This window comes from Felis catus, chromosome B1, assembly GCF_018350175.1.
Source record: "Felis catus isolate Fca126 chromosome B1, F.catus_Fca126_mat1.0, whole genome shotgun sequence".
Lineage (NCBI taxonomy): Eukaryota > Metazoa > Chordata > Mammalia > Carnivora > Felidae > Felis > Felis catus.
In genome coordinates, this window is record NC_058371.1 from 181,999 (window position 1) to 209,296 (window position 27,298).

The 27,298-nt window shown below is 41.7% G+C and overlaps 2 long non-coding RNA genes across 3 annotated transcripts in view; both read right to left on the reverse strand.

The window, feature by feature from the left end:
- The window catches only part of LOC109500442, a 97,913-nt gene extending 78,226 nt beyond the window's left edge, over positions 1–19,687 (reverse strand). For both annotated transcript variants that reach the window (XR_006596175.1, XR_002741546.2), the window contains exon 1: positions 19,166–19,687. This is a non-coding gene — a long non-coding RNA (uncharacterized LOC109500442). The remainder of the gene's footprint in view (positions 1–19,165) is intronic.
- Positions 19,688–20,512: 825 nt separating this feature from the next.
- Positions 20,513–27,298, reverse strand: part of LOC123384720 — a 38,450-nt gene continuing 31,664 nt past the window's right edge. Inside the window, exons 2-4 of the long non-coding RNA XR_006596176.1 lie at positions 26,075–26,192; positions 24,378–24,534; positions 20,513–20,568 (exon numbers count right to left, since the gene is read on the reverse strand). This is a non-coding gene — a long non-coding RNA (uncharacterized LOC123384720). The remainder of the gene's footprint in view (positions 20,569–24,377; positions 24,535–26,074; positions 26,193–27,298) is intronic.

Genomic DNA, 27,298 nt, shown 5'->3' on the forward strand with positions numbered 1-27,298 from the left:
TCTTCAACTGATCTTGGCAGAATCCACAGTGTACCTCCCGTCAAGATGCAAATCAATCCTGCAAAACTTCTCCCTATAATTAATCAATATCCTATAATTTAAGGCCTTCAATGCATCAACACCATAATAGAATGTTACAAGGTTCATGGTCTCATAATCCCCTGCAGTAGTCCATATAACACCTCTATTATACCTGTGAGAAAACCCAACTGCTGAGGATATTATTTTGTCCAGGACCTCCGAGAAATAAATAGCACTGTAATCCCTCGACATCCCCTTCTTCCCAAACCTCACACTCTACCAACATCCACTCCCACTGAAAGCAAAGTTTTCACTGTACTTGACCTATGTGGTGTAGCTTTTAGCATTCCAGTTGATAAGGATAGCCGGTATCTTTTTGTCTTCACTCGCAGGGAATGACAATATATCTGGACTGCAACCTCCCTGGGTTTCACAGAGTGATTCATGTTTCCCACAAACCTTAAAGGCTGATTTGGATGGTGGAAAGTGTTCTGCAGGCTCTACTTTGTTACAATGTGTAGATGATTTGCTTCCCTGCTCCCCTGCTCATGCCTCTTCACATGAAGACAGCATCCCCCTAGGAAAACTTTTGGTTTTAAAACGCCCATAAAATCTCCAAAGAAAAATTAGTTTGCTCAAACTCAGGTTAGGTATTTAGCTCACCTGTTCTCAGAACAAGGCCCACATCTAGATCCAGGCAGACTCAAGGCATCCACAATCTCTCACAACCTAAAACTAAGAGCCAAGTACAAAGCTTTCTTGGACTGGCTGTCTACTCTCAAAACTGAATTCCAAACTTCTCTCTTAAGGCTCAGCCCCTAAATACTCTACTAAAAAAATGAGAGTCCTAATCCTAGCAATCGGAAAGAGGGGGGTGACACAGCCTCAGAAATGTTGTACCTTTAATTTATATTCTGTGGGCCATTATGTATACAAGAGAACCTGGTCCTTACCCACGACTGCTTTGCATGTCCTACTCCATGGACCATCCTTCATCACGAGTCATGGGCTATGTACCACTCACCCCAATCTCCTCCATTTGGTAAGATGACCTGAACTGGATGAGGGTCTTGTAAAGCATATTCATCTTCTTCATGAAAGACTTGGTGGGAATGTTGTAGAGATGGTTGTGAGGGCTTGGCAATTCAACTGCAAACCTGCCTGAGGACAGTGTAACATATCTCAAGTTTCTCAGTACATATGTACAATGGACTGTGTTATTTCCCTGTAATGAGGTCAGCTGTAGGTTTCTGTTGTCAAAAGAAAGAGGATTTTTACGCAAAGCCAGACGTATCGTGAGTACTGGTGCATATTTTAGAGACACAATGTTTTGAGTTCTGTGAAGGATGAGATGCACCCCTAAGTGTAGGTGCTCCAGGTGTCCAGTGTGAAATAGGGCACATACATTATATGACACAGACCTTGTGGTCACCATAATGGAAGCACCAGTGAAGGAGTGGGGGAAACTTGAATCACACAGGAATAGAAGGGAAGTTGAGGACAGTAAGCAGAGTTTGAGGAGGTGCAGAGGGGAGGGTCCTGGGTTCAGTGAGATGCAATTGCAGGCCATTCCTGACCACAGCCTGAGCAGGGAGCATGAGTTCCACACGGAGCTGTTATGTGGGATCACTCTCAGTGCACAATGCAGGGTTCATCTCCAAAATGTCATTTTTGCCAAAGTGCACCTAGGTGATCATCTAAAAGGGTGGTTGTCTCCCTGCATTTTCTGAAGATTCTGCATATTTATGGGTGAAAAAATGCCCTGGATATATAGGAAATTTAACTTGGTCTTAAGGAAATGCTTGTCTGTCTAAGTTCATATCCCTCAGTGAGACTAAAAGCGAAGACAGGATCTAGATCAGCTGAGTGCCTGCATTGGCCTTCAGCCTGGGTCAACCTACAATTCAGGGATGCCCAGATGCTACCCCTGCTGGACCCCTGACATCACCCTGACTACAGCTTTGCATCTATCTCCTTAAACTTCTCTCACAATATCCCGAGGATTTGCCTACGTTCCTGCTGTCTCAGCCAGAATACCAATTCTCAGTGGGACCTACACAGAGCCTGAGATGTGTTATCTGTGAAACAGAGGTAATATTTGTTTCTAAGGACATAACAAAAAGAAGACATTGAATACAGAATGCATCTGCAAAATGTCTGGGAAATGTCCACTCACCCTTCTCACAGTTTCAATTAAGATATCTCCACACAAATGATCATCAAAAAAAGATGGTCACGGAAGTACATTAAACTAAGACTGTTAACGCCTCAGCCCAGGGATTGGGAATCGCCATTTTAAACAATAAAACAAAGACACACTTTTTCTATTAAAATTCAGTCCCTACAAGACAAAGAAAGCAAAAGATAATTACGGGAATCTGTATGTACATCAGAGTTCTACATCTGAGATCTGAAGACAATCATATTCCATTACATATATACTCACAGATGCATCCACACACTAAAGTGTTCATCTGAGGCCACTGATTAACTACTGAAGAGGAATGCATGTAGGAAAACATAAGACCATAGGGAAATAACCCCAAATCTCATAAATCTCACTGCCTTATATGACACCTATTTTGAAATTTCAAGAGGACTGTGTGACGTGACAGACTATGGTGGTTATATATCTTAAAAATGTGTCAGATCTGTCTGCATGCTTTCACTGCCCACGCTGCGCTCTCCACTTTGTCCTTCTTAGTATCTCTTAATTCTACTTTCACTGTTCTGTCTCTGTTTCAGTGTATGCTTCTAGGAGCACCTAATCTCACTGCCCATCGAATGCACACAGTGCAGTTCCTATACACACCGGTAACGAACTAGCAGAAATTGAGGTGATGGAGGATAGTAGCAAGATAACCCTTTGGGCAGAGGAGCCCAAGAGAGTTTTCTGGGGTGATGGTAACTTCCTACATCTAGATTCATGGGGTGCTTGTGCTCATTTATTTTAGAAATATTCACTGACTCCTGGTGCTTGGGGTCAGATAGACAGGTACCTGACCCTAGCATATGGCTAGTTTCTAAGGGTGGGTAAGGATCAGGGACCAACAGTGACTGTGGGAGATGAGTGAGGAGGCCACACATGGAGTCAGATCCTCACCCAGGATGCCATGTCTCCACAAGAGAGCAACCTTGTGCAGGAGGGCTCTGAGGATCACAGATTTGTTGATCAGTCCTGTGAACTCCATAATCCTACTCCAGATTCCTTACTGAGGGATGAAGAGGGCAGAGGCCAGCAGCTGGAGGACACCCTGATCATGGCTGGAGTGGAGCAGTGGGCCTGGGGGATTGAGTCAGAGAAAGGGAAAGGCAGAAGGTAGCGACAGGGAGTTTGAGAGATAAAGGGAAGAGGAGAGAAGGGAATGTTTTCTACTGACTTCACCCACATTTCTGTGTGAACAAAAGGAGATTCCTGTCTCCAAGTGAAGGGAAGAGGGCTGGCAAAAAAGACAGAGTGAAATTCTCAGCTCCAGTGCTCAGGATATCTGCCTTGCTCTTGAACACCTAACACAGGAAGCCTGTGCTTTCTGTCATAAGTGGAACTGCAGCTCATACTATTTAGTGAAAATTAAAGCAATGATGAAGGCCTCAACATTAAAGCAGTGGAAAAAAAGTATGTGAACATACAGAGAGATACACTAGAAGCAAAAGTCCAAAGGTAGACTGACTGCAATACTTACAGGAATACAGACTATCGGAAAAGGAGGTACCACAAGGCAGGCTTTCAGACACCTGGGCAATATCTGAAAACGTGGAAAAAAAAAAGTACTCCTTACTTCAAAAGCAACATTAACCTTAGACACAAAGGGATTGTGATGGAAGGTTTAGGAGGAAACCATATGATTTCATGGTGTTGTACCCATGGTCCTGTACCCTCAAGTCTCATCAAATTATACCCTTTAACTTGAGGCTATTTGTTATATGTAATTATACCTCATTAAAGAGAGTTTCAAAACATAAAATACTAGAAGAAAATGTGGGAAAGTTCCTTTTTAATCCTGAAGCTCATGGGTGATATGAGTCTGTCTGCCCATGTCTCAAAAAACCAAAATAATAAGACATTTAAAAAATTAATAATAGCAGACTAAGAGGACCCTGAGCTCACCCTGCCTCATGTTTTCAACTACATAACATCCACATCCAAGTCCATGAACCAGAGAGCGATCCAAAGACTGGCAGAACAAACTCCACACCTAAATAGAGAGAAGTTGCATCAGAAAGGTTAGGAAGGTCAGAAAGGTGGAGGCTGGCTGCCTGCAGAATGGGCAGAGAAAGTGAGCTCACACCAGGGAGCTGACACAGGGAAGACTAATCTCCGTAACACTTGGCATTAAAACCCAGAGGGGCTGAATTCACTTGAGTTTAGATCATGGAGCTTTGGAGGTCAGCTGACCCAGCACTGGGTGATCCAGGAGGATGAGTGATAGCCCCCTGCCTGTGTAGTGAGGCAATGTGAACATGGCATTTTACACAATGCCGAGGCCACAGGAGACAGATGTATTCATGCTGATTCCTGAGTGTATTGGAGGACTTCTCCAACAAAGAGGGCGCTCACAGGCACCATTCTTCTCCCCCAGCCTCCCAGAATAAGCATAGAAGAACCCACCAGAGGGTGAGGCTGCATAGACACTTGCTACCTAACCCGTTAGCAGTGCACCAGTCCTAAGGTTTCATTGGGGGACTCACCAAACCAAGACTGCTGGTCTCAGGGAAAACATTCTTAAAACCACAAGGGCACCCTGCCGGACAACTTGCATGCATAGCTGCCACAGCATGCTGTGCACATCTGAACTTCACCCAGCTGTGCACATCCAGGCACCCTCATCCGTCTCACCCAGCCACATGTCCTCAGGCACAGATATGCTCTGTGCATATCCTCAAGCCCCTAGCTTCCACCGCTGGCCCCAGCCACCAAACATTGGGAAATATGGCATAGGACTAGTAGCCCTGTGCAAGTTTGCTAACACTCCTGCCTTGCTCCCAAGTTACCCGGAGGGCATACCACCCCACAGCTGGCCTGCCTGGGTCCTACTAACACCACTGAGAACAAGCACAGCCCACAACAGGCATGCAATCAGTGCAGACACCTGAACTAAAAGGAAAAGTAACCCAGACACAACAGCAGGCCATGAGCAATACCCATACGATATCCCCCTGAAGGTCCAGGTCCTATAAATGGAGACGTGCACTACGGAGGTCTCCAGGACTTCTTCTTCATAATGTCATTAGTTTCAAGAGCAGAAGGCACAGCTGACTTTCTTAACAGAGAGAAATAGAGCCAGAGAGACATACAAAATGGACACACAGAGATGTTTGTCCACAATGAAAGACCTAGTCAAAGCCACAGCCAGAGACCTAAGCCAAAGAGGCATAAATAACATACCTGATACAGAATTGAAAGCAATGATTATAAGTATACTCATTGGAGTTGCAAAATGAGTAGAAAAGTGAGACCCCTGACTAGAGATAAGAAATAATACAGTAGACATTGAGGACACAATAAAGGAGAAACACGCTTGCTGGAATGAACAGAGGGATGGAAGATGCAGAGGAACAAACCACGGACCTCAAAGACTGAGTAATAGAAATTAATCACACTGAACCAAAGAAAGAGAACAGAATTCTGCAACGTGAGATGAGACTAAGGGAATTCAGTGACTACAGCAAACACAATAATATTCATATTGTAGGAGTCCCAGAAGAAAGAGAAAAGGGGGTAGAAAATTTATTTGAAGAAATAATACCTGAAAACATCCCTAATTGGGGGACGGAAACAAACATCCACACCCGGGAGACTAGAGAACTCCCCTCAAAATCAACAAACTCAGGCCAACACACAAACATATTGTAAGCAAACTTGCAAATTACAGTGACAATAAAGAAAAACTCTTAAAAGCAGCAAGACAAAGAGACCTTCACTTAGAAGGGAAGACCCATAAGGCTAGCTACAGATTTCTGAACAGAAATTTGGCAAGCCAGAAGCGAGTGACATCACATATTCAAAGTACTGAACGGAAAAATCAGCAGCCAAGAATACTCTATCCAGCAAGGCTATCATTCAGAATGGAAGGAGACACAGAGTTTCCCAAACAAAAACTAAAGGTGTTTGTACCACTAAACCAGTCCTGTAAGAAATATTAAGAGGGACTCTTTGAGTGGAAAGAAGAGACCAAAGTTACAGTATAGAGTAGAAGACACAAATCAAGTAAAAAATGAATATTTCTGTAAAGAATCAGTTAAGGAACTCAGAGAAATGGATTTGAAATATAATAACATCTACCAAAAACCTAGGGAGGAGAAAATAATGGGTGCAAAGGTAAATGACCATCAACTTAATACAAACTGCTAAATGCAGAAGAGGTTATATAAACACCTAACAGTAACCATATACTAAAACCAGTCATAAATATGCTAAGAATAAAGATAGAGAAATCAAATATATCACTAAAGAAAATAAGCAAAACATGAAAGACAGACAAGAAAGGATCGGAGAAAATCATTAGAAACCACAAGAAACAGGTAATAAAATGGCAATACATACATATATATCAATCATTTCTTTGAAGGTAAATGGAATGAATGCTCCAATCTAGAGACATAGGGTGTAAGAATGGATGAAAAAACAAAAGCTGGAGTAGCAATATTTGTATCAGAAAAAATACACTTAAAAAAAAGTACATAACAAGAGACAGAGGAGGACACTATATAACAGTAAAGGGTACAATCCAAAAAGAAGATCTAACAACTGTAAATATATCCCACAATTAAGTGGAATTTATTCCCAGGTTACAAAGGTGGTTCAATATTCACATATGAATCAATGTGATACAATACATCAACAGGAGAAAGGATAAGAACCATATGATCGGGGCATATGGGTGGCTCAATACTGTAACAGTCCGACATCAGCTCAGGTCATGACCCCATGATTCGTGAGTTCAAGTCCCGCATCGGACTCTGTGCTGAAAGCTCAGAGCCAAGAGCCTCCTTCTAATTCTGTGTCTCGCACTCTGTCTCTGCCCCTCCCATGCTCACGCTCTCTCTCAAGATTAATAAACTTTAAAAGAAAAGAACCATATGGTCATTTCAATACATGCAGAAAAAAGCATTTGACACGGTACAACATCCATTCATGATTATAACCCCCTAAATTAGGTTTATGGGGAACATATATCAATGTAATAAAGGTTATCTATGGAAACCCTGCAGTTATAATCAACCTTAGTGGGGAAAATCTGAGAGCTTTTGCTGTAAGGTCAGGAAGAATACAAGGATGTTTACTCTCACCACTTTTAATAAACATAGTACTGGAAGTCCAAGCCACAGCCAGCAGATAAATGAAACGAAACAAAATGAACCAAAACAAAAGAAATAAAATAAAATAACATAAATAAAATAAAATAAATAAAATAAAATAAAATAAAATAAAATAAAATAAAATAAAAACACATCCAAATATGGAAGAAGTGAAACCTTCACACTTTGCAGATTACATGACACTATATATAGACAACCCTAAAGAGTCCACCCAGTAACTGCTAGAACTCATAAATGAATTCAGCAATGTCACAGGATACAAAATCATTGTACAGAAATCTTTGGGTTTCTAGACAATACTGAAGCAGTAGAAATAGAAATTAAGAAAACAGTCCCATTTACAGTTGTACACCAAATAATAAGATATCTATGAATAAATCTAACCAAAGTGGTGAGTGACCTATACTCTGAAAACTATAAAACAGTGATGAGAGAAATTCAAGATGACACAAAGATATGGAAGGACATTCCATACTCATGGATTGGAAGTACAAATTTCATGAAAATGTCTATACTTCCCAAAGCAATCGACACTTTTAATGCAATCTCCATCAAAAAGCCAACAGCATTTTTCATAGAACTAGAAAAGTCCTAAAATTTGTATGGAACCACAAAAGACCCCAGCCTTCAGAGTAAACAACCTTTATGTGAAATGATAATTATGGATGGCATTATGCTCCTGGATCTTTTGCTCCAAAACACAGTAACTCTGGCCTAAGTATTTGAACAAACATTAGACATATCCCAACCAAGGATCATTCTACAAAATACATTCTACAAACTTACCCTCAAAACTTTGCAGATTATGAAAATATGGAAAATCTAAAAATTGTCATGGCCAAGTGGAGCCTGAGATAGGATGACTGTAATGTGCCAGCTGGGATGAGTCTGGAACAGAAGAAGTTAAAACCAAAGGGATCTGAATACAAATATAAACTTTAGTTAATACTACCATATCTCTTTGGGATATTGATTGTGATCATGTACCAACTCATAGGACATCAATATTCAGAAAACAGTCTGATGTATGTGGAGACTCAGTAATACCTTCCCAATTTTTTTGGTAACTAGGAACCCATCGCAAATGAAAAGATTATTAGTAATCATGGTTTTATGTTTTCAACACATAATATTATATGACTAGTTCTAGTATTAGTTACTAGTGATGCACGTGTACCTATTCTTGTTCTTACTAATGTTTAATTTAAATAATAGCACTCATGGTACAGAAAACTGAATGCATGATATATAAATCATAGAAACATCTACGTTACATATTTTAAGATAATAATGTATGTATATACCACTGTATTATGTGGTATATAAATTAAGTGTTTTTCTGATCTTGAATGAGCATGTCATTGAATGGCTTTCCATAAAGGTGGTTATCCTAGATAATGAATGATACTCAGATTTTACAGGATGTACTTCAAATCATGCCTGAACATTGTGAAAATAAAAATATACACACGGCCAGATGAATCATTGTGATTGGCTCACTTATTGTAAAGAATCCTTGATTTAATATTTTCACACATATTTTTAGCAGGAATGCATGAGAATCAAATATTTCAAATCAAAGAGATATCCAAAGACTGGAAGAACGATAGGGAGTTCAAGGGTTTCAGAAGGAAAAGATGTGACCATGAAATGGCAGTAACAGGCAAGCAGCTTTCTCTTGGCTACTTTGACAGGTGTGCATGAGAGGATGTCCATCACAGCATGTGATCTGCAAAAGGGTAAGACCCAGAAGTACAAGAGGGAAAGACAACGCTTTAGGAAGAGGTGACTTGGAAAGGGTGCTTCTGTGCCTAAGTGATGGGTCAGCAACCTGGCTGGGTGTCCCTGGGTCAAAGACTTCAAAAGGCGAGCAGTAACCTAGACTCACAAAGATCTTAGTAACATACATCAAAGTAACTTAGAGCCACAAAGATCTTAGAGCCACAGAGTTGATCTTCACCTATGATTAGGAGATGGTCACAGTTTCACAGGATATGATCATCGGGCCGGCAGAGGATGGCTAAAATATTATTTAGGGCTATGTTTTTAATTTAAAAAAATGTATGTGTAAAAATTTGGGTTTGGAATGTTAAGAAAAATCACAGACTCGTCATGCAGTTACTTATGTTAAGGCCCCATGTCACTAAACCTAATTTCATTCCTGTAGGAATGTAACCTTTAACCAGTCAGCAAAGAATTTCCTAGTCAGTGCTGGAAATTTAACGGATAGATCACTTCCATTCCTCTCAGGGAGGTAATATTGTCTAAATAAGATATTCCATGCCACCATTTTTTTGTTTATTTTGAGAGAGAGAGAAAGAGAGCACATGCAAGGGAGGGGCAGGAATAGAGGGAAAGAGAGAATCCCACGACCACGAGATCATGATCTGAGCCAGGATCAAGAGTCAGACACTTAACCAAGCCATTCAGGCACCCTGAGAATGTGGAGTTTTAAAGGTTAGCGGTCTTGGCTGGGATACAGCCATGAGGGCACTGGCCTACTCCTGAAGAGAATGCAGCAAACTACTTGCAGGCAGACGGCATGGAAACAGTGATCTGTACATCACCTGGTGCACACAGTGGGAAGATTATACACTCATCGCGGAGAGCATCCCTGAGAGGCAGTGTTCACAATGAGGGGACAAAGGAGCTAGGACAGAGGAGCTGGGTGGCGCCATTTTCCTCCTCTTTCCCCCAGCATAAACAGAGAGCCATCTTCTGGAAACAAGGTCATCCCCACACTGGCTGCCTAAGCTGCTTACACCAACCCCACATTCCTGTGCTTTGGCAAGTCTAGCCTTCTAGTTCAATCAAGCTTGCCTCAGTCCCAATGGAGCTGGCCCCTTCCCCCAGAAGACCAGCGGAAGCCCATGACCACACCACCTCTCTTGACCAGACAGTTCTGCAGAGCTTCACTTCGAGTGGCAGTCGTTTCAAGTCTCATTTAACAAGCAGATCGGAGCAGACCGAGATAAAACTCAGCACATTCTGGCCAAGGACCATACATTGCCCATACAACTGGCCTGAAGGATAGTGCAGCCAGAACACAAAACACTGCATGCAACACATATCACAGACACTCCCTGATGTGCCAGACCCTGGACACGAGATGACCTCCTCTTCATAAAGCCATTCATCTCACAGACAGGTAACATAATGAGTTTTGGTAACACAGAGAAGGCAAATACTCAGCCAAAATGCCAAGACAAGAGGAATGCATCCCAAATGAAAGAACAAGATAAGGTCATGGGCAGAGAAATGGAAGGAACACTTCCAAACTCATTCTATGAGGCCAGCTTGGCCTTGAGTCCAAACTGGACAAAGACCCCACTAAAAAGGAAAACTACAGACCAATTTCCCTGATGACCCTGGATGCAAAAATTCTCAACGGAAAGTAGCAAACCGGATCCAACAATACATAAAAAGAATTATTCACCACAATGAATCGGATTTATTCCTGGGATGCACAACAGATTCAATATCTGCAAATCAACAGATGCGATACATCACATTGATAAAAGAAAGGATAACAACCATATGATCCTCTCAATAGATGCAGGAAAAGCATTTGACAAAATGCAGCATCCATTCTTGATGAAAACAAAAAACCCTCATGAAAGGAGGGATAAAAGGATTGTGCCTCATATCAGTATGTCCAGATATGAAAGACCCATAGCTACTATCATTTTCAATGAGGAAAACCTGAGATCTTTCTCCCTAAGGTCAGGAAAACGACTGGGATATCCACTTTCACCACTATTATTCAACATACTGTTGGAAGTCCTAACCCCAGCAATCAGACAACAAAAAGAAATACAAGGTGTCCAAATTGGCAAGGAGGAGTCAACCTTCCCCTCTTCGCAGACATGATACTTTCCATGGAAAATACAAAAGACTCCACTGAAAAACTGCTAGTACTGATACAGGAATTCAGGAAAGTCTCAGAATATAAAATCAATATACAGAAGTTGATTGCACTTCTATACACCAATAATGAATCAGCAGAAAGAGAAATCAAGGAATTGGTCTCATTTACAACTGCACTGAAAATCATAAAATACCCATGGATAAGCATAACCAAAAAGGTAAAAGAGCAGTACACTTAAAACAATAGAGGGGCGTCTGGGTGGCTGAGTCGGTTAAGCACTGACTTCGGTTCAGGTCATGATCCTGCATTTGTGGGATGGAGTCCCACGATGGGCTCTGTGCTGACAGCTCAGAGCCTGGAGCCTGCTTCAGAGTCTCTCTCTCTCTCTCTCTCTCTCTCTCTCTCTCTCTCTCTGCCCCTCCCCAGCTCATGTGCTCTCTCTTTCTCTCTCTCAAAAATAAACATTAAAAAAAAAATAAAGGAACAACCCATACAACGTCTATGAAAGAAATTGAAGAAACACAAAGAAATGGAGAAACATTCCATGTTCATGGATTAGAAGAAGAAATATTGTTAAAATGTCAATACTAACCAAAGCAATCAACACATTCAATGCAATTCCTATCAAAATAACACCAGCATTCTTCACAGAGCTAGAACAAGCAACCCTAAAATTTGTAAGGAACCGGAAAAGACCTCAAATAGCCAAAGTCATGTTGAAAAAGAAAAACAAAGTTGGAGACATTACATTTCTGGACTTTATAGTGTATTAGAAAGCTGCAATCATCAAAACAGTATGGTACAGGCACAAAAACAGACACAGACATCAATGGAACGGAATAGGGAACCCAGAAATTGATCCTCAAACATATGGCTGAGTAATCTCTGACAACGCCGGAAAAAATATCCAATGGAAAAAAAGAGTCTCTTCAGCAAATGGTACTGGGAAAACTGGACAGTGAGAGGAATGAACCTGGATTATGTTCTTAAACCATGCACGCGCACACACACGCAAACATGCACACACACATACACTTCTCAAAATGAATGAAAGATCTAAATGTAAGACAGGAGCCATCAAAATCCTAGAGGAGAAAAGACGCAATCTACCTCCTTGATCCTGGCTGCAGCAACTTCTTGATTGTCATGTCTTCAGAAGCAAGGACAATAAAAACCAAAATGAACTATTGGGACCTCAAGATAAAAAGCTTCTGCACAGCACAGGACACCATCAGCAAAACTAAAAGGCAACTAAATGAAATGGGAGAAGATATTTTCAGGTAACATATCAGATAAAGGGTTAGTACCCAAAATCTATTAAGAACTTACCATACTCAACACCCAAAAACCAAATAATCCAGTGAAGAAATGGGCAAAAGACATGAAGAGACACTTTAACAAAGATGACATCCAGATTGGTCACACGTGAAAAGATGCTCAATCTCACTAGTCATCACTGAAATACAAATCAAAACCACAATGAAATAACCCCTCACACCTATCAGAATGGCTAAAATTAACATCTCAGGAAATGACAGATGTTGGAAAAGATGCAGAGAAAGGGAACGCTTTTGCAATGCTGGTGGGAATGTAGTCGTGTAGCCACTCTGGAAAATAGTATGGAGATTTGTCACAAAAAAAACAAAAATAGAACTGCACTAGTACCCAGCAATTGCACTACTAAGTATTTATCCAAAGGATACACTAACGCTGACTCAAAGTGGCACATGCACTCCAATGTTTATAGCAGCATTATCAACAATAGCTAAATTATGCAAAGAGCCCAAATGACCATTGACTGATGAATGGATGAAGAAGATGTGGTATATTTTTACAAGGGAATATTACTTGGTGATTAAAAAGAGTGAAATCTTGCTATTTGCAACAGCGTGGATGGAACCGGACTTTATTATGCTAAGCAAAATATGTTAGAGAAAGAAACACATCATATGACTTCTCTCATATGTGGAATTTAATAAAACTGATGACCGTAGTGAAAGGAAAGCAAAAATAAGATACAAACAGAAGGAGTCAAATGATAAGAGACTCTTAAAAACAGAGGAGAAACTCAGGGATCCTGGAGGGTTACTGAATAGGGTTATGGGCTAAATGGGTGATGGGCATTTAGGGGGATCACTTAGGATGAGTACTGCGTATATTTTGTACTTGATGAATCACTAAATTCTACTCCTGAAACTTTATTCCACTTTAAAGTAACTAATATTCCAGTTTAAGGTAACTTGGGCTTAAATTTAAAAAAGAAGAAATATTAAAAGTAAGTAAAGAAATGTACTACTAGTCAAAAGAAATGAATATTTAAATCAGACTCTTTGAGTGGAAATGAAAGACCGAAAGTGTTACAGACAAGAAAGGATCAGAGAAAACATCAAGAAACAATGGCAAAACAACTAGTAGAATGGCACTAAATATATACCTATCAATAATTACTCTGAATGTAAATCGACTAAATTCTCCAATCAGAAGACATTGGATAGGGTGGCAAAAGAATGGCAAAAGAAAAGAAAAGAAAAGAAAAGAAAAGAAAAGAAAGGAAAGGAAAGGAAAGGAAAGGAAAGGAAAGGAAAGGAAAGGAAAGGAAAGGAAAGGAAAGGAAAGGAAAGGAAAAGAAAAGAAAAGAAAAAAAAAGAAAAGAAAAGAAAAGAAAAGAAACAAAAAAAAAGACCTATCTAGATGTTCTCTATAAAGCCTTATTTGGACTTAAGTCACCTGCAGATTTAAAGTGAGGAAATGAAGAAACATTTATCATGTCAATAATGTCAAAAGAAAGCCAGTAGCAATACTTATATCAGGCAAAATAAACTTTAAAACTGAGACTCTATTTTGGTACTCTTTGGGTAAATACCTAAAGTGAAATTGCATACATCCAATATTTATAGCAGCATTATCAACAGTAGCCAAACCACGGAGAAAGCCCAAGTATCCATCAACTGATGAAAGTATAAAGAAGTTGTGGGGTGTGTGTGTGTATGTGTGTGTGTGTATACGTATGTACATATGTGTATGTTCATATATACATACATACATATGCATATACAATGAAATATAACTCAGCTTCAAGAAGAATGAAATCTTACCATTAGCAACGATGTGGATGGAGCTAGAATATATTATGCTAAGTGAAATATGTCAATCAGAGAAAGACAAATATATGATTTCACTCATGGAATTTAAGAAAAAGATGAAAACAAGGGAAGGGGGCAGGAAAGAGAAGAGTGGTAACAAACCATATGAGTCTCCTAATGTTAGAGAAAAAACTGAAGGTTGATGGAGGGATATGGGTCAGCACTGCACTAGATGGGGGACGAGTATTAAGGAGAGCACTTGTTGTGATGAGTACTGGGTGTTGTATGTAAGGGATGAATCACCGAATTCTACTCCCAAATCCAAGAATGCACTGTATGTCAACTAAGACTTATATTAAAAAATAAATAAATAAGGCTATAACAAGAGTGGAAGACATAATAAGATGTCCCCTCATACTAAAGGGGACAGCCAAACAAGAATATCCAATGATTTTAAATTTTGATGCACCCAACATGCGATCACCAAGTATATAAAACATTTAACAACAACCATACAAGAACTCATTTATAATAATATAACGATAGTAGAGGACTTTAACACATCACTCACATCAATGGACAGAACCTGTAAACAGAAAATCAACAAGGAAACAATGGCTTTGCACGCCACACCGGACCAGATTGGCTTATATCAGAACACTCCATACTAAAATGGCAGAGCACACATTCTTTTCAAGCGCACGTGGGGCATTCTCCAGAATTGATCACATTCTAGGTCACAAATCAGGCCTCAACAGGTACCCAAAGAGAGATCAGACCAAGCATCATTTCTGACCACAAAGCTAGGAAACTTGAAGTCGACCAGAAAAAAAAAAGGGGGGGGGGGGAAGCCACAGATAAAGGGAGGTTAAATAACATGATACTAAATGAATGGGTCAAACAGGAAATCAATGAGAAAATACACTGAAACAAATGGAAATGAAAATGAAAATGAAAATGAAAATGAAAATGAAAATGAAAATGAAAATGAAAATACACTGGTAAAAACCTTTGGAATGCGGCAAAAGCAGTCTACAATGGAAGTATATAGCAATACTAGCCTACCTTAAGGAGCAAGAAAAATCTCAAACTATCCTAACTGACAACTAAAGGAAAGAAAAAGAACAGCAGAAGGAAGGAAATAATAGAGATTAAGGCGGAAATAAGGAATATAGAAACCAAAAAGACACTAGGCCAAATCAATGAAACCAGGGGCTGGTTCTTTGAAAACAGTAATCAACATGAATACCTCCTAGGCAGACTTTTCACAAAGAAGACAGAAAGGACTCAAATAAAATCACAAGTAAGAAAGGAGAAATAACAGTCAACACCACAAAAATACAGTTAGAATATTATGAAAATTACATGCAACAAATTGGACACGCTGAGAAAAATGGACAAATTCCTAGAAACACACAAAATACCAAAACTGAAACAGAAAGAAACATAAAATCTGAAAAAAGAAAGAAATCAAATTAGTAATTAAAAAAATCTACCCCCCAACACAAGAGTTCAGGGCCAGATGGCTTCACTGATGAATTCTACCATCCATTTAAGGAAGAGGTAATATGTATTCTCCTCGAATTATTACAAAAAATAAAAAAGAAGGAAAACCTACAAATTCATCTCATGAGGCCATCATTACCCTGATACCAAAACCAGATACAGCCTCCACTAAAACTGAAAACTGGAGCGGCGCCTGTGTGGCTTGGTCGGTTTACTGTCCAACTCTTAATTTCAGATTAGGACATTATCTTGCGGTGAGTGGGTTCGAGTCCCACGTTGGACCCTGCATTGACAGTGTGGAGCATGGCCAGGACTCTCTCTCTCCCTGTCTCTCTGCCTCTCCCTCACTTTTATGTACTCTAAGTAAATAAACATTTAAAAATATGTTACAAATTTTTTAAATAAAACTGCAGGCCAATAGCGTGATGAGTATGTATGCCCAAATTCTCATTAAAATACCTTCAAATTAAAGTCAACAATACGTTAATAGAATCATTTACCATAATCAAGTGGGATATATTCCTGGGCTGGGAGGGTGGTTCCACATTCACAGATCAAACAACATGATGCACCACAATAATAGAAGAAAGGATAAGAACAATATGATGCTTTCAACAGATGCAGGAAAACCATTTGACAAAATGTCACATCTATTCATGATAAAAACCCTCAGCAAAGTACATGGAGACTCAGCCTACCTGCACTTATAAAGGTCATCTAGGAAAAACCCACAGCTAATCTCATCCTCAATGGGGAAAAATTGAAAGTTTTTCCTCCAAGGTCAGGGACAAGACAGGGATGATCCCTCTCACCACTGTTATTCCACATAGTACTAGAAGTCCTAGCGACAGCAATCAGACAACAAAAAGAAATAAGAGGAATCCAAATAGACAAGGAAGAAGTAGAACTTTCGCTATTTGGAACTGACATGATGCTCTCTATAAAAAACATGAGGGGCGCCTGGGTGGCGCAGTCGGTTAAGCGTCCGACTTCAGCCAGGTCACGATCTCGCGGTCCGTGAGTTCGAGCCCTGCGTCAGGCTCTGGGATGATGGCTCAGAGCCTGGAGCCTGTTTCCGATTCTGTGTCTCCCTCTCTCTCTGCCCCTCCCCCGTTCATGCTCTGTCTCTCTCTGTCCCAAAAATAAATAAACGTTGAAAAAAAATTAAAAAACATGAAAGACTCCCTTAAAAATTGCTAGAATTGATATATGAATTTGACAAAACACAATATACAGAAATCAATGTACATAAATCTATTGCATTTCTGTAGACGAATAATGAATTAACAGAAAGAGAAAGTAAGGGATCAATCCCATTGACAGGTGCACCAAATACCCCAAGATACCTAGAATAAACCTAACCAAACAGGTGAAAGACCTGTATTCTAAAGGCTATGAAATACTGATGAAAGAAATGGAAGAGGACACAAAGAAAAGGAAATATATTTCATGTTCATGGATGGGAAGAAGAAAATACTGTTAAAACGTCTACACTCCTCAAAACAATCTGCACATGTAATGAAATCCTAGAACAAATAATCCCAAAATTTGTATGGAACGACAAAGACCCCAAACAGCCAAAACAAAACTGAAAACGAAAACTAAAGCTGGACATCACAGTTCCAGACTTCAGGTTATATTACAAAGCTGTACTGATCAGAACAGTATGCTACTGGCAAAACATCAACAACAACAAAACACAGAGGCATAGATCAATAGAATGGAAACCCAGAAATGAACTCACACCTATATGGTCAGTTAATGCTGAGCAAAGCAGGAAAGAATATCGAATGGAAAAAAAAGATAGTCTTGGGACACGTGGATGCCTCAGTCACCAAAGCATGTGATTGTGGATTCAGCTAGGTCATGATCTCAGGGCAGTGCAGAGCATGCATGCGATTCTCTGTCTCCATTTCTCTCTGCTCCTCTTCTGCATTCTCTCTCTCTCTCTCTCTCTCTCTCTCTCTCTCTCTCAAAAATAAATAAATAAACTTAAAAAAAGTCTCCTTAACATATGGTTTTGGAAAAACTAGACAGCAACCTGCAAAACAAAACAAAAACAGCAATGGACCACTTCCTTAAAACATACACAAAAATAAATCCAACATGGATAAAGATCTATGTGTGAAACCTGAAACCATAAAAATCCCAGAGGATAACACAGGTAGTATCTTATTTGACATTGGCTGTACAAACATCTTTGTAGATATATCTCCTGAGATAAGGAAAACACAAGCAAAAATAATGGGACTTCTTAAAAATAAAAAGCTTCTGTCACCAAGGAAATAATCAACAAAACACTCACAGAATGATATTTGCAAACGACATCTGATAAAGGGTTAGTGTCCAAAATATATAAAGTTATACAGCACCCAAAAAATGAGAAATCCGATTAAAAATGGGCAGAAGACACAAATGGACATTTTCCCAGGGAAGACATACACATAGCCAAGAGACACATGAAAGATGCTCAACCATACTGATCTTCAGGGAAATACAATTCAAAAGTACAATGAGATAACACATCACATCTGTCAGAATGACTAAAATCAATGAAGGATTAAACAGCAGGTGTTGCCAAGGATATGGGGAAAGAGAAACACTCTTGCACTGTGGGTAGGAATGCAAACTGGTGCAGCCACTCTGGAAAACATCATGGAGATTTGTCAAAAGAAAAAAAAAACTGGAAATAGAACTACGTTTTGATCCAGAAATTTCACTACAAGGTATTTACAGAAAGAATACAAAAATAATTCTTCAAAGGTATACATGCACCCTGATGTTTACAGCAGCATTTTCTACAACAGCCAAATTACGGAAACTGCCCAAGCACCCATCAACTGGTGAATAAATTGAGATGTAGTAAATGGAATGTAATATTACTTAGCCGTAAAAACATGAAATCTTGTCATTTGCCACGAGGTGGATGGAGCAAGAGAATGTAATGCTGGGTGAAATAAGCCTGTCAGAGAAAGACAAATACCAGATGATTTCACTAACACATGGAAATAAAAAAAAAACAAAGGTGGGGGGAGGAGACGATGACAAACAAACAGACTCTTAACTAGGAAACAAACTGAGGGCTTCCACAGTGAGGTGAGGGAATGGGTGAAACAGCTGCTGGGGATTAAGAAGTGCACCTGGGATGAGCACCGGGTGACGTGTGGGAAGTGTTGCTCTATATTGCACACCTGAAACTAATATTACACTGTATCTTCACTCACTGGAATTTAAATTCAAAGATAAAATAAGGTTAATGACAGCTACCTACCAGGTTTTCTATAGTTTTCAATCACTTCACTATGTTGGAAAAATAACAATTTTTTTTAAAAGCATGTATGATGTGGGGAAGAGTTTGTGCCCTTACCTCGGTCTCTGGTTACAGCAGCACTCGGAAAGTGGGTCCCAGCTCATTCTTCTAGAAGGTCCTGAGATGAACATTTCATGTATTCACGTCCTAACGGAATGCAGCTCCTGTTCTTCTGAATTTCTGTCAGGATTTCTTCCCAGAAACAAGCCTGAATCTGGAACAAACCATCCACTGCATCTATGAGGTGATGTCGTGGGACCCTGCAATCCATGAGTCCTTTAGTAAAATATGTATTGTTCAAATACTGTCCGGGAGGGGAGGAATGAAACATGGGGACAGCCCAGAAAAATGCAAGGGCCTGTGCTGCTCAGCAACTAGCTTGCCCAGGGAAGCCACCCAGCGTCCCCTCCTCAGCACTCAGTACAACAAGGCACCTTCTCTCTGGCGACTCAGGAGACACCAAGTTGCTGCAAAGCTTCCAAGGTCACCCCTGGGGCGGGCAGCAGAACCTGCTGGAAACACATCTCTGCTCTCTGTCCTGAGGCAGCAGCAGAGGCCCTGCGTCCCCTGGGAGCAACAGAAGCCCTTCCTGCTCTGAGGTGCCCTGGTCAGAAAAGCCGATGGTGCGCCCTCTGCTGGCCATCACTGCCCAGCAGAAGAACCGCCCCTCCGGGTCTATGGTGCTCGAGCTCTCTCTGCTGGCCACCATGGGAATTCCTGCAATGTTGAAGTCCCTGGTCACTCAGCTGAGGGACCAGAGGTGCTCTGGGCAACTCAGCCTGTTCTCCACATTGGGAAGGGTTTTAGTGACAGGGCCTGGGACACAAAGAAATCTTTTCCTTCTCCTTTCTTGTGAATGAAGAATGAAACCGAATTTATTAACGTAATGACATCATTTGTAATGCTTTAAGCAATGTTTCCAGAAAAATAGACCGCCAATTTACACATGCTGAACAAGAGGTAATTGTGTTTACCACCTAAGTGTTTAGGTTAGATAAAGAATGGACACCTTTGAGAGAGGTACTGGCTTCCAGGTATGGAATGAATGAGTCCTAGGGATACAAGGGACAGCCAATGGAATAGAGTCAATCCTGTAATAATACTGTTGCATGCTTTCACATGATAGCTACACTTGTGCTTAAATATAACATAATTTATAGACATATGGAATGACTACAATGTATGCCTAAAACTAATACAACAAATGTGTGAAAAATATTTCAATTAAAAGTCGACATCCTTTACACTCTCTTTAATTTCTCTTTCTTTGCCAATAAACTACCATTCCTGGGGTGCTTGGGTGGCTTACTTGGTTAAGCGTCCGACTTCCACTCAGGTCATGATCTTGCAGACCATGAGTTTGAGCCCTGTGTCAGGCTCTGTCCTGACAGCTCACAGCCTGGAGCTTGCCTCAGATTCGGTGTCTCCCGCTCTCTCCCGCGCTTCCACACTCAGGCTCTCTCAAAAAAAGAAAAAAATATATAAATTATAAAAAAAAATTATAAATTAAAAAAAATCATTCCTAATTTAGAATCCGTGAAATTCCATTTATACCAGATTCTCTAACATCACCATCTTGATGTTGAGTGCTTATCTGAAAAGTCACTAATAATATCTTTGATGACACGTATGTGACAAGGTCAGAATGCAACTTACAGGGAGCTACACATCTGTTATGAATTTACTGTATGTATCCTTGGCTAATATTTCCAATGAAATGTGCTTTAGGGATACAGATGGATGAAATAATGTCCATCAGTCATATAGGTCAAATTCCTATAGGACCATTATGCCTTCAGTTATTAATTGCCATCTCTTCAAAATTAAAAGAAAGCTGGGACAATAAAATGTGTTTGAATTTGATGTAAGAGAAGACTATTGTGTTTTTAAAGGGTTCACCTACCATCTGGCATCCTCAGTTTGGCAGTGGACAGGAGGATAGCAACCCATGATCCTGATGCACACCGCTAGTTCCAGAGGGAGAATATGGACCTTATTGTCAAGTACTTTTTATCAATATCAGCAGTTCAACTCTGCCAGGTCCAGACTGCCAGAACTGGGGGCAACACAATGCCTGATGCCTGGGATTAGAACATAAGGAAGGCCATTTGGTAGGAGCGGGGGGGAAATCCAACAGGGCCTGGGGCAGTGAGGGAGATGGCTCTGGGTCACCTCCCCACAGGGTAGGATCTGGAGTTTACCTGCCAAAGAGCAGCACACTCTCCCTCAAGACATCCTTCTCCATGACAGAACATGAGACTGAGCCTCACAATTCCAGGAGAAATGAGGGATACCCATCTTTTCAAATGCAATGGCCTCTGCAAAGCTTGGTCCCAGGGATGTTGGAGTCTTGGAGTCACAGAACTCTGATGCCCATGATACCAGCCCTTTCTGCCCCAGCACTCAGAGCCACTTCATACATCCCCTCTCTCCTGGCCCATGTCACCCCATCCACATACCTGAACCAGGTCTCTACTTTCCTCCTTGTACTTCCTCTTTGTCTGTTTCTCTCTAACCACATCTCTCTCTCTCTCTCTCTCTGATAATTCCTTTCACTCTCTAGGACTTGCCTAATTCCCCTATCACTCATCCAGGGTCTCTCTCCCTGCCTGTCTCTTTCTATACCTCTCCACAGGCTTCAGGATATCTGCTTTGTGCATGCAGCCCTGTCTAGGAGCACAGGGAACTCCTGTCTCTCCCTCTGTCCTGTCATGTTTCATCCCAGGCCCTGATCACAATGGAGGAGAATCCCCTGTACAACAGCTGCTCACATTGACATTTGCTATAGCAATGCTGGCAGCATGTGGACAGCCAGACATTTACCCTTAGTGGCCCAGCCATGACCCAAAAGCTTCTGGAGGGCTGGCTGCTTCCCTAAGCTGGGAGGAAAAAGGGGCTCAGAGGGTTCAGGGTCCCTGGGGCAAAGTGGATTGGATTGGCCAATGTACAAGGAGCCATATACTTACATCCAACTCTCCTGGGTGGTGTCGAAGGAACCTATCTCAGACCATGGACCTCTGCCCTCCCCATCCCTCAATAAGGCAACAAGGGAAGCTTTATGGGACATCATGTGACTCACCACAAAAGTTGTGCCATTTTCCCCCTTGGAGGCCACCTGGATTGGTGCTATTGGGAGCAGCTGGTAAGATGCACAAGGGCACAAGAGCTGAGTTAATGCAGGGCCTCCTTACTGTTCTCCTGAATCCATTCCTCACCATCAGAATAGAGCCTTTCCTGGAGACAGATACCTATCCTGTTCATCAGCACAAACCTCATCATCTAGCACACATGCCGTTGCTCATGAATATCTATCTACAAATTAACAACCACCACCAGAGCTCCCTAAAGGATGTATCCAACTCCTCAGATGGAACTATAGGTCCCTTCCAGGCAATACAAATCCAAAGAATGATCTGTTTTCTTCCACCAATACTGTACATACTATGTGTTTGTTAACTGCATATACAGGAACCCCAAAGTGTACACTTGATGGGGAATGAGTGTCGATTTTCCTGGAAGCAGAACCTGACACAGAAACACAACTGTGACCAGTGTATTAGGGGACATTAGGAAGGACACAGTGGAGGGGATGGGGTGGGCAGGGAAAGCATTCAGACCAAGGGGCAGATTAGACACCATCTCTAAATATATAATAACCACAGCTGGTTTGTAATGGTTCAGTGTCCTCTTCAAATTTCAAACTGACTGCCCTCTACATCAAGATGATTTTGAGTTATTGCAAAGGGATCTTCTATTCTCCTCTATGTGTTTTGTCTTCTACAATACATCTATGGCCTTGGATGAGCCCATATTTGTGTGGCTGCATTTGTGTGTCTACCTGTAACGGAAGAAGATTATCCTCAGATCTTAGAGGTAGATCCCTGAATGTACACATTCTCCTGCTTATCTTTTCCTTCTTTGTAAAGAAGGACCTGAATTTTAATAGAAAACACACAGGGGTGTTTGTTGTATCTTTTGAAACAGGAATTGCCAATCTCCCAGCCTCAGGCATTATACCCTTAGTTTCATGAATTTGAATGAACATCTGTTGATGATCTTCTGTGTGCAGATACATTCATTTCCACCCTGAGAAGAGTGAGTGCCCACTCATCCCATACATTTTACAAATTCCTTATGTGCTTAACCACCTCTTCATTGCACTGACCTCAGAGATCAACATTGTCCCTGCTTCTCAGATTACAAAGCTGAGGCTCTGAGATGGCCCCAATGAGAGCTGGCATTAGGGCTGAGACAGCAGGAACACACGCAAAGCCTCAGGAAATTGTGAGGGAAGTCTCGGAATTGAAAACCTTCAGGCAGGGTGGTGAAAGCAGGTTCAGGGGTGCAGTGACAAGAGTCCAGAAGGGGCGTTTCCTGGTCAAACCGGAATTCCCTGCTAAGAGTCTGACTCAGGCTGAAGGCCAAGGAAGCCACACAGCTGATCTACAACTTTTCATCACATTTAGTCTCACAGAGACACACAAATTTAGGCAGACAAGCATCCCATAAGAACCATGTTAAACTACAATTCTCCAGGGCATTCTTTCACACCGATCCAAAACCTTCAGAAAACCAAGGGAAACAACAGTCTTTATTTAGATGATGAACTAGGTGCACTTTGGCCACAATGACATTTCAGAGATGATACCTGCATGAATTGTCCTTGAACCCATGCAGCAGCTCTGTGTGGACCTCACGCTGCACTCACTCTCCCTGCCCAGGTTGTTGGCCCTACCAGAAATTACCTAAAACTCCATCTCACTGACTCCAACACCCTCCCCTCTGCACCATCTCAGCTCTTCCTCCAATTCATTCCCATGAGATTCATGTCTCCGTCTCTTGTACATGAGGACCCACTACTGGAGCTTCCACTGTTGTAGATCAGAAGCCCCAGGTCATTTAATGCATGTGACTCTCTCCCCGTTAGGACACTTGAAGCCCCTGATGGTAAGGGTTTGCTTCATCCCTCACAGAGCCAAGAACATGGACTCTGTAAAAGGCACATCTGCAGAACTGATACACCTGCTTTTCTATGAAGATTCTTTTTTTCTCCAAAAGAGACACCTGCAGCCCAGCTCAGTATTAGAAAATGACATAGCCCAACATATGTATGTCCTGAGAAACTTGAGGCGTCTTAACAGTGTCCTCAGCCAGCAGCACCCTTGCATTGCAAAGCCTGTGAGGCCATCTCTACATCTTCTCAAAGACTCAACAAGACAGAAGACGAACATGCTGAACACATCAACTCATACTGTTCAGATCATCTTACAAATTGTCGAGGTGGAGGTGGTGGGCCCTGCCCCTGAGGACACCAAGGAGCTGGAGGTGGCTCATAGAGTCCATGAACAGTGATAAAGGGGATCTGTGCAGAAGGGCCTACAGGGTGGATCTGGTAAAGAAGGAGGACCTCTTGCATCCATAGGGACCTGCAGAACAGAAGTGACAGGTATGTTGGTATGACACACAGAAGCAGAACGCCCACAGGAGCTGAAACACAATGAAACAGATGTTGGCACCTGGCCCCTTCTTCATTCACGGGTTCTAGTAGAACACAGCATCAGTGCCAGAAAACTCTACCCTCCCACGAGGTCCCACCTACATCCTGAAGGTCCCACAAGGACCTCCTACGAGGTCCCACCTACAGCCTGAAGATACCAGATGGCATAAGGAAAAACTGTCTCCACACGTCACTGCCCATGTTTACAAATGCAGAAAGCCAAGGGATCCTATTCTAGATCGATGGCAGTAATGCCAGTCTAATAAAGGAGCGTATTCCAGAGATTCAGGCATCTGTGTCCTGGACCCCTCTGGTTGTCCTCTTCCACCAGATCTGCAGACTTTTTATTTGCACTTTGAGAATAGACAGAACATGAAGGAATGAAAGAAAAGCCCAAAACCACACAGAGATTCAGGGCCACCCCAGGGTCAAAGCTCAACCTGCCATCCCATGCCTGTCCTCACTCTGCTTCCCTCCCTGACAAAGACATTTTCTGTGCAAGGCCACAGAGACCTCTGAGGAGATGGAGATTCCTGGAGTCCTGCAGGGGGCCTAGAAATGTGTTTTCTGAGAGAAACACATTATCTGTGCACATTCATTGGTCCCAGGTATGTTTATTTTAATTCACAAGTAATTCAGCTTTTAAATACAATATGAGTTGCAGAGCTATTTTGTCCAGTTGTAAAAGGGAGCTAGAAATTCTACACAAAAGAATGAACAGAAACATGTCTTGATTTCAGGTGTAAAACTCCCATAAGGCATCATGAGACAAAGTACCAGTTACAACTGCTCCCGGGACACAAGAGAACCTGCTCATATAAACACACCTGAAGACCTCTGTGAGGTACTGGCCCTGCAAGTAATCACTGATTCTCTCCCTTCATGACTGCAGATCCACGTACATTGTTGAGTACACGTGCCACTTCTGAGAATTCAGAGTATTTCCACTTAGGAGACAACTGGAGAAATTCTCTATCGCACATTTACCAACACAAAAGGACCAGTAATGAATTCTGAAATTTATCTAAGAACACTCAGCACTGCACAAATCACACAATATAAAGTTGGAAAGAGTTTTCATCTTTTCCAGTCACGAGGCTTATCGCAGACATTTGGAACAAGTTCATCACCTACACTGAAATAAGAAAAAATGAAAATAATAATGATAATCCCATGTAAAGAAGGTGTGGAAGGAGTCAGACACTCCAGAAGACTTGAGGGTACAGTGAAGTGTCATCCTCATCAAGTTATTTCCACAAACACAAAGTGAGAGCCACGTGGTCCTCAGCCTCCACACACTTGTGGCTTCCAGAGCCACTAGCTAACATGACGATCTTAAACTGGAGAAGTCTGGAGGCTTGTGAGGACGTAAATCGAACAGTAAAGACACCAGAGGACATAGAAAACCAGACAAGGCCAGATAAAAGTTTCCAGAAAGCATTGCAACTGAAACGGGCAACAGAATTTACCTTGTCTTTCTCTGCATCATTGGTAGAGACACAACTGATATTCCCCATGGGAGCTGCACCACGTCCTAGGTCTCATAGAGGGTGGAGGTGGATGGAAGTTGATTCTGACTTGCATAGACTGTGTGGAAGAAAAACAAACCATCCACAACATGTCTCATTGTATTCAATTCTTTCACACGTCCCGTACCAGGGGCAGAGAGTTTTTCAGGTGCCTCGGGTGACCCTTGAGGACAAGAGGGAGATCTGATCCCGTCCCTTGAGGAAGATTACGTGACCCTGGTTCAGGTGTTTTTATAACTAATCAAGCAGCTGTGAACAGTTCAGGTTTCAACTAGCTATAAATAAAGTTAGGGGTGTGTCTAAGCCCTTAGAGAACACAGCACATGGTCTCTGTACAAGCTACATCGTAGGGAGTGCTATGTCTGTCAGCCTGTATAAGGCCTCTTTCCTTCTGTATCAGAGACACGTGTTACCCAGCTCACAATGTGGAAATGACTGCCCATTTCATGCATGTCCTGAGAAACTTGAAGCACGTTACAACGTCCTCACTCAGGCTGACCTGGAAGCCTTGTGGGGCCATCACTGCATCTTCTCCAAACACTCAACAAGCAAAAAAACAAAACGTGTTTTATAAGTCAACTCATACTGGTCAGATCATCTTTCCAGGTGGTGAAGGTGGAGGGTGAGGTCCCAGAGGTCACCAGTTTGGAGAAGGTGGGGGTGGCCCAAAGCCCATGGATGGTGATAAAGGGCAGCCCATGGGGTTTGACATGGAGGGCACTTCTGGGAAAGGAGGAAATGTTCTGGAAGCCACTTTGACATGCAGGACAGAAATTAAACTTTTAAGATGTATTAGGGTAAAAGGTGAAAAATCCAAAACCAACACTAACATAGCTGAACCCCAATGAAGCCGGAATGGTACCTGTCTCCTTCCCCTCCACCTGGTTTCAACAGGGCAGCATCAGTGCCACAAAACTCCACTCTTCCCACTGGGTCCCACCTAGAGCTTCTAGGGGTTTGAGGAGACAAAGCAGTGCATTGCTGGCAGCAAGCACGGTAGTAGTTGTGCCTGCAAATGTAGGGAAGGAAGTGGCTAGTCTTAAAGGATCAGGGGATAATTCCAGACTACTAAAGAAAGTCTGTTTCATACACACAGGCTTCTATTTCCAGGACTACTCTCCACCCAGCCCTTCACCACCTCAACAGCTCCGTCTTGGCATAATA